Here is a 6,000-nt window from a genome sequence, read left to right on the forward strand (position 1 = left end):
GTGTGCATCGGAACATCTTTTGGACTTCTAAGAGGTGCTTATTTGAATGGGGACTTCTCTCGATCAGAAGCCTCTAGCTCCGTACAACTTGTGAATGTTCGTGGATCTCTGAAAGGTTAATGAAATTTTTTTTCTGAAAATATTTCTTAAGTGGTGGGGGTCATTTATGTGGGACTTTCTGAGTTATAGCTATAACCCCATGATTGTTCGGGGGTAACTTTAAATAAAGGAAGTAGAGTCATGGCAAGATCAGAAGTCAGGAAAACCAGAGTGACGGTGGTGCGTTCCTTATTCATTGTCCATTGCTTTTGTATGGAATCCTGGAAAAGTCACTGAAAGTCTGGATACCCGGAAACCTGCGCCCACTGAATTCCTTCCATTAGAGGAACTAAACAAATGATACCAGTGTAATGATGTGCACCTGGCTGGAATGTCAAGCTAGTATTTGGAGAATACGAACTTATCTGTGAAGAAAAAGCTGTTGTGTGCTTGTTGCCTTAGATAACAAAATCCACGATGCCACCGAACTACAGGGAGAAACGCATGGAGTGGCCCACTACAGGTCCCTTCCAAAAAAAGTTTCTGCCATTCAAGAGTGCGTGGCCTCAGTACACGTTGGCATTCGTGGCTGCAGAGCAAGTGAAGGCCAGAAGGGGGGACCACACGTTTCAGTTTCACTTCCTTAGGAAAGCGTATGGTTTCACTCAGAATATTTGCCATATTTTACCTTTTTATAGCCCTAGGTAGCACAGTCACTCAATTAGCTCCAATTAGGTATTCAGAACTTCTTGTTCCAACTTATTGATGCATCTGCAAGAATAATGTGCCATTTGATGTCCTTGAACTGTAGTTGTGCTTTCTAGAAATTTTAGCTGTTGCATGTATCACAGAGCATTACTTTTCAAGACGGCTTTTTTTTTTTTTTTTAACATAGGAAGGAAGAGTGCCTCAGAGTAAGTTTTTACTTGCGAAGCTGATGGGAGTGGTGGGTGGAAGAGATAAAGTACATGTTTTCTGGTAGTAGGCAACTTGGTAGAAAATGACTTTGTTTCTATATATTATCTTTGCAGAGTTAGCATTAAGAAGTGTAATTGCAATAAATTGATGTAAAAGCCAGATAGCAGAGGGACTAAAAGTCCCTGTAGAGACACTAGTCTATCACTTATAATGGCAGTGAAAGATAATTGTAGACAAGTACAGTAGAACTAAACCACTGCTATTCTCCTTCAGAAATGTGCTGCTGCCTCCCAGGTTTTTCTGAAGAAATTGGTTACTTCCTCTGCATGCCAGGAAGCATCAACATAGGTAGAAAAAGATCTGCCCTTTACTTCCTCCCAATACCTGTTTAATTAGAACACAGCATAGAGCAAAAGTGGCTGAGATACAACCCTGTGTGATTGTATTTTCCAGTAAATTGTTGGGCTGCTTTTAAGTTTCGGAGCTCTGCGTTGAAAATCTGGCCTCTGGCATAAACTTTGCCCTCCTGCTTATGAGATAATGAAGACATCTTCTTGTTCATATCCCCTTCCTTCACACAACTTGCTTTCCGGCTCTCTAAAATAGCCAATACCGAACCACGCAAGTGCCATGACACAAAGGATGATGCTCAAGCTAAACTGGAAGAGTTCCCCCCCACCCCCCCACCCCGCCCCTGAGTACAATCCTAAAGGATTTCCTTTTTGGGTAAAGGCGTCAGCAAGAAAGGAAAGGAAATAAGCAACCCTCCTCCTCCCACTTGAATAAACATATTTTTTATTCATTCTCAGGAGAGTTGTGCATCAACTAGCTACAACCCCCCACGTTCCTTTTCCAGCCCGGGGAGGAGAGTGCACCTGCTGGATAATGTACACCCAGAAAGCACATATTTGGTATGTGCACCCCTCCAGGGCAGCCATACATGTATGTGCGCACCAGCCACTCCAGCAACGCTCTTGGAGGAAAAACCTCTTCTTTCCTACATTACGTGCTTCATTAAGTGAAAGTGAAGACTGGACAAGACACGGGCCTGATACACCTCTTTATATAAATATCATAATTAAAATCAGAGAGAGAGAGAGAGAAAGAGAGAGAGAGAAAGAGAGAGAGAGAGAGAGAGAGAGAGAGAGAGAGAGAGAGAGAGAGAGAGAGAGAAAGAGAGAGAGAGAGAAAGAGAGAGAGAGAGAGAGAGAGAGAGAGAGATGTGTGGCTCTTCCAGATGATTAAACTTCTTGGTTCTTCAGTGTTCCCAGTAGTTAACTCAGGTGAACAGCCCCTTGCCACCAACAGAGACCTGCGTATAACTCCCCATAAAATATGGATTTTATTGCAGCAGTGACTACACTTCTGAGCACCACGCTGACCTCTCCAGCATCTCCCATCTTAAAATCTCCGGTAACTCTTGGCAGAAGAATATCTAACTACAGAAGTAATCCCAGCTCTGCAACTGCTGCAGTACACACCATTGCAACGTCCCCTTTTATTAAATTTCTGGATTAACAAACCCGTGGAGGGCTCCACGTTTCCTGTATCGGGCATCTAACAACGCCAGGCGCACTCGGTCTGCTCTTCAGGCAGTCCGGGGAGGCGTTAGACCCCCGATTTGTGCCTGGCCGGCCGTGAGAGCACGAGCGAGCTGCGTTTCCCACATGACTTAGCCCTGGACAGCGTGCTCCATTTTCGGAGTGCAATGTTGGACTTTCCTTGCAACCTAAGCATTTCTGTCCTATGCGAGCCGGCAGGCGTTGCTCCATATGAGCGAGCAAGCTAACAGTTTTCTTTAGCTCTTTCTCTGGGCCAGACCACCTCTTTAGCTTAAGTTTTCCTTGTGGAAAGCATTCCGGAGTTTTTAAGCTACCCGATTTTCTGCTTTACTCCAAAGCCAAGAAATGTAACTCAGCCGAAGCAGTCCTGCATGGACCCTTGTGATGTGGGCAGGTGGGAATAAATCAAGCCGCAAACGGCTCCGCGGGTCCTGCACGCACCAGCGCCCTTGGTAATTGCCCAGCCAACTTTGCAAATGCCGGCGCTCTCTGGGAAGCCTCTGCCCGCGGAGGGAAAGACGGCGTGTTCTTCCCCACGCCCGTTGCATGCGCCCCCACCCAGCCCCGGGCGGATCGGTCTTACCAGAAGGCAGATGAGCGGCGCTCAGGCTCCCCGGGAAGCGGCGCCCGTCCTGGGCAGCGGCAGCAGCGCCGCCTGCGCGACCGGACCCGCGCGCCCGCCCAGACCGGGGCTGCCAGGCTGAGCATCCCTCCCAACTCCGGGAGCGCGGCACCCACCCGGCGGAGAGGAGGGCTCTCTGATTGGCTTCCATCAAAGCTATAGAATTAAAAAAACAGAAAAGGCAGGCACAACCACCACCGCTACCATCAGAGACCGAACCCACCTTTGCTCTCCTTGCTGTGCCCGGGGAGACCCCGCGACCCGCCCAGGCTGCTCCTGCCTGCCGCCGCCGCCGCCGCCGCCGCTGCGCGCCCCGGCTCTGCGGTTCTCGCTGCAGCGGCGGAAACTGCAGCTCTTGGGATGGGAAGGTTACGGGCTCCGGAGAGCTGGCTCTTGTGGGCACACACTGATTTGCAAGTGAATGAAGTGGGAGGGAGCAAAGAGAGGAGGACTTTGTTAGAGAGGCCCAGTGCCTGCCCCCACCGCCCCCTCCCCTTGACAGAATGACTCCCTGTGTTTGAAGTCCTGAGCTATTCGCTGCCTGTAACACTCCCTCAGTCCAGGCTCCCCTTTCTTTTTCATTCTTATTTTTTTTTTATGGGGGAGGTGGGGGGGTTAAGACACACTCGGAACTTATGTGGCTGTGCTTCCCTTTTTGCTGTCAAAATGCACCCCGTGCTAATAGCAGGCAAGGGTCTGTTGTTCTTTTTTTTTACCGACCGAGCGGTTACAATTCCCAGGGACAGGACCTCCTCCGCTATCAATTGGCCGGCTTCGTGTTATAGCACGCAGAACATGCACACATGTACAACAAACCCGTCTCCTGGGATAACAGTACCGGTGGCTTTTCTTTGCAACGTTAACGGGCGCTCTCCAGACGCAGGAACACACAGGTTCAGACGTGTTTTTCCTTCTCTTAGTGGGAAGACAGGTTTTTACAGAGTCCTGTGATCTTTGCTACGCTCGCAAGTGAGTAACCCCAGGATGTGGTGGCAGGATGAAGCCATGCTTCCCCGGGCTTGCAGAAGCGCGTGAAACCCAAACCCTCCAGGCTCGCCCTGACGTGCGGCTGATGCCATCTTTCTGAGTTACTACGGGGATACCAAAGACTTCTAGAAAAGGGGTGAATAATGATATTCAAGGTCTACCGAACTGGTGTAGGATCTTTCAGGAAAGTTCCTGAAGTAAGATAACCTCCAAATTAAACTCTTTGGAACCCATAGGTTGAATGGTCATATTTACACTCACACACACACACACACACACACACACACACAGAAGGTAATTTCTCATATTAGGGAACTCAGCTGCAAGAATCTTAAGCATGTCAAAAGATTATTAAATGAGAATAATGGTTTTCTGCATAGGAGATGTAGACTTGACGGAGCCAGGCACTGTTGGATTAGGAAAATTAAATCTAATTACCACAGTGATTGCACCCGGGGTCAGCAACATCCCAAACCAGCTGTTCGTGTATGCTCCAAGTTCACCGGGAGATTTCCATCGCATGGTGCTCTAAAACAGAATCCAGGCTGCTCTGGCCTCTGAGCAGTTAAATTGGTTGGAGGTTGGTCTCCTTCCCAACTGAGCTTTTACTAGAAAATCTTTTGTTTCTCCAATAGAAGTTCAGGCATTTAAATAAAGCCCAAATCAAAGTGTTTCCTCCAGGCAGTCAGCGCTTCAAAGAAGTGTGCATGGAGTGGTTTTCGCACAGATGTTCCGCACATGGAAGATGGAAAGACTTTGAGTTTCTCTCCTGAAACCATCTTCCCCCGATGAAGAATTGTCACCAACTTATGAAAAGAGGCTGATCCTTTTTTTTTTTCAGGCAGCTCTTGGAACTCTTGTGGGGACAGAGCATGCAGAGGAAAGCTGCTTCTCACTCATAGCCCATGCCTCAGATTATGGATTTCTCATACGTGTAATCGGAAATCCTAGCTTCTTATGTTTGTGTAGTCCTTTCCTACTCACAAAATACTTTCATGGACTGTTTTATTTAATTCTTCTTTCAACAAGTGGCGTGATTCCCCCCCATTAGGACAGAGGAAACACACTGGGGAGGAGATGGTGTAGGTTGACTAACGTGAGCCCCCGTAAACCTGGTGAGCAGGAGAAGCAGAAACACCACCGGTAAACTGTGTGCAGATATAATTATATAATTATACGTATGCCAATAAAATGTCCCATTTTAAAGCAACGTTTACAGAAAGATATGTGAGATTGACTGATTTTTTTTTTTTTTGGTAAAAGTGGGTAATAGTGAAGTTGATGTTCTACCCGTTGAACCAGTTAATATCTCACAAAGGAAATCTCTTAATTGTTTGCAATATACTATTCTTCAAACCCCATTAAGCCACATAGCAAAGGTGATTAAAACAACTACTTTTTGGTAAGAACGGATAAACAATTTCCTAACCATTCAAGTGGCAACATTAAATTACATAAAGGATAGCACTTTTTAAAAAAGTTTTGTCTTATCTAAACATTTTTAAAGGATTGCACTTTCATCCTAAAAAGTGTTTTGCACCCTGGCTGGTATAGCTCGGTGGATCGAGCGTGGGCTGCGAACCAAAGCATCGCAGGTTCGATTCCCAGTCAGGGCACATGGCTGGGTTGCAGGCCACGGCCCCCAGCAACTGCACATTGATGTTTCTCTCTCTCTCTCTTTCTCCCTCCTTTCTCTCTCTCAAAATAAATAAATAAAATCTTTTAAAAAATTCAGAAATGCCAATTGCTATATTTCTACAAGGTCATAGCTATGGGCGTTTCTAATAAAAAAGTGTTTTGCATGATTTTTGAGGGTTTTAAGTAACATTTACCACAATAATTATTAATTTTTATTCACACAATTGATGTAAA

The 6,000-nt window shown here is 46.5% G+C and overlaps 1 protein-coding gene across 2 annotated transcripts in view; it reads right to left on the bottom strand.

Annotated features, from left to right (window-relative positions):
• CDH6 (cadherin 6) overlaps window positions 1–3,552 on the bottom strand; it is a 129,483-nt gene extending 125,931 nt beyond the window's left edge. The window contains exon 1 of one of the 2 annotated variants that reach the window (XM_028529373.2): window positions 3,365–3,552. The gene's annotated coding sequence lies outside the window, so the exon portion shown is untranslated. Of the gene's footprint in view, window positions 1–3,102; window positions 3,201–3,364 lie in introns of those variants that run through there. The other variant, XM_036020241.1, reaches the window with a different exon arrangement.
• Window positions 3,553–6,000: the final 2,448 nt, after the last annotated feature.

Source organism: Phyllostomus discolor, chromosome 3 (genome assembly GCF_004126475.2).
Source record: "Phyllostomus discolor isolate MPI-MPIP mPhyDis1 chromosome 3, mPhyDis1.pri.v3, whole genome shotgun sequence".
NCBI lineage: Eukaryota > Metazoa > Chordata > Mammalia > Chiroptera > Phyllostomidae > Phyllostomus > Phyllostomus discolor.